The sequence below is a fragment of the Acyrthosiphon pisum genome, chromosome X, assembly GCF_005508785.2.
Source record: "Acyrthosiphon pisum isolate AL4f chromosome X, pea_aphid_22Mar2018_4r6ur, whole genome shotgun sequence".
NCBI classification, from domain to species: Eukaryota; Metazoa; Arthropoda; class Insecta; order Hemiptera; family Aphididae; genus Acyrthosiphon; species Acyrthosiphon pisum.
In genome coordinates, this window is record NC_042493.1 from 131617791 (window position 1) to 131620619 (window position 2829).

Below are 2829 nucleotides of genomic sequence, written 5' to 3' on the forward strand. Positions count from 1 at the left end.
TATGGTGTTCAAAACTAATCTTAACTTTTCCGTTGCCCAGAATAATTCTGATTCGCAGCAGTGTATTATCTGGTAGGCAATCTACCCGTGGTGTTTGCACGTAAGTGTATATGATTTAAGTCAAAGTATCAAAGTTATACCAAGTTTGTCGTTTTTACTTAACTTCACCTACGGGCCCGGATTAGTTTGTCCCTGGGGTCCTCGATTTCTCTACACGGCCACAGAATATAACAACTGTTCTGCCCCGGACATACAATAATGGATATCAAACAATAGTGGGCGTTTTTTATATTTTATTAAATCAGAAATATATTGCTAGTCACGCTGCTGTAGTAGTACAACGGAACTCCAAGACGTTTTACTCAAGTTATAGTTATAACTTGTAGTATCAGGGGTGGATAGGCCCATAAGGAAAAAGAGATTTTCCCTGTGGGCCCCCGTCTGTGTTTATGTTGGGGGCCCATTTGGGCTACACATTGTTTTTTTGCAGAATTAAATATTCACCAAATAGGAATAGTTTAAATTTAAAACTATTATTTTTTTTATATAAATTATTGTTACTTAGGTACCTACTGTTGTTTTTGACAATATAATAATACCACGACAAGTCAAGACTTTGCTTACGGATCTTTAACATAGTATTTTAAAATTTTTATTATTAATCAAAGACCGAAATATCCTCGTAGTCTCCCCCCCCCACCAAATTGTTTTTTTGCAAATTTTTTTGGCCGATATTTAGAACGGAATTTTTACGAATTTGTACGACCTTATATACGCGAAACTTTTCAAAAATCCCTTACATCCGAAAAAATCACTTTCCTCATTGCCATTTCCCCAGCCCAGTTATACATTTATTATATCTACTGGCTACAGATTTTTTGTATCTATTATTTATTAATTAATATATATAAATATATATATAATATATTGAAAACAAAATTATACATTTCTTTTTTTTTATATTATTTATTAACTGTAATAGACTATACATTTTTATATTTATAATAAAAATAATTAATAAGCTATTTTATAATATTACTTTTCTTGCTTTTTTCTAAAATAGTCTTCATAAAAATCCGAGGCCTTCCAACAACGGCGGCCATAGGCAGTTGCCTATCCTTATGGTGAATATGGCTCTGTATACACCTATCTGTCTATCTATTAGTTATAAATTATATTCAAATTAATATTGGACGTTAAAAAAGTATTTCAAAAGTATTTCGAATACTGTATTCGGATTAATACTGCTCAAGTCTGTAACAAATCCCTATCGGCGCATGCAATCTTGCTTGCCTTTCCAGAGGCTGAAACACGCAAAAATTCAACACTTAAGCTGTAGATGGGCGAACGCCGCGCCGTCCTGCGACCAAATTCAAACTTATAAATTAAAACCAATTAAATCTGGTATCATGAAAATGTTTATAAATAACAAAAATAATAGTGATTTATAAATTATAGGTGGTAGGTACATATAAATAGAAAATTTATTTTTTTTAGTTTATACATTTTCTGTTTTAATTTTAATCACGTAAGATAAAAAAAATAAAATAATCTATAAAAATATATTTGAATTATGCTTCAATATATTTCTACAGAAGAAACATAATAATATGAGCAATTTTTAGTTACGTCGGTGATGGGCTTGGTTATGGAGTCTTGTATTAAATTTTCACTCTTTTTGGCCCAATAAATACAATTTAATTGATATATTTTAATGAAAAAAAAAATTAAAATAATTGAAATTTGAAATATTGTCTGTAAACAGCTAAAAACAAGTCAAAATATTTTCAAAATGTTATGGTGTATAGAAAATCAGAATATAGACATTCAGTGAAGTTTTCATGTATCTACAGTTATTCGCTTTTAAATTACAACAAAATAAGAAAATCGCTACTTGAGAAGTCGATTGGATATCCGATGTTGTAAAAATATGAACTTGAAACGCTCATAAAAATGTAATTTAACTTTCCGGTAGAGATTTCATTTTTGATAAAGGTAAACGAAATAATAAGAAATCTTGTACCTATTCAATTTCCAAATCCAATATTTAAAAAGAAACATTTTTATGAATTGCTAACTTAAAATAATATGCACATTTTCGTGATTTGTACGTGTGTTGTCAACATTTGAACTTTAAATGATTATAAAAAAAAAAATTTGACTGGATTTTTAATATTTTAGATTCTGAGTGGAACGATGAATGTATTGATTTTACAATGATGTGTGTTTTTTTATTTTTTATTTTTTATTTTTTTTGTGTCTGTGTACACGATAAGTAGTCGAAATAATGCTACGATTTTCAACTTCAGTATCTTGTTCGATCAGAAAGTGAATATCGTTGGTGCATTGGGGAGGTCAAAATTTAAATTTCCCAGTGGTTTTCAAAAGCGCCGGGAAAAACAAAAGAAAAATTAAGGAAAAACGGGAATTTTTACGCAAAATCGATTTTTCACAAAATTGAATTTGGTTTTTGGTGTAACTTTAAAAAAAATGACCGTGGATGCATGAAATTTTGACTGAATGTTTACATTTCCATTTTCTATACACGATAAAATTTTCAAAATATTTTGACTTATTTTGAGCTCTTTACGGACATTGTCAGTTTTCATTTTTTTTTAGTTTTTTTTCTAAAAATATCAATAAAATTTTATTTGTTTATCAAAAAAGCTTGAAAATAGAAAGCTAATAGAAGGGCTCCTAGTATATTGTTTCAAGGCAGATGAAAAATATTAAAAATCGTTAGTCACAGTTTTTTTTTATAAGCATTTAAAGTTCAAAAAATGACAAAATATGGAAAAATCACGAAAATTTGCAAATTATTTCGAGTTA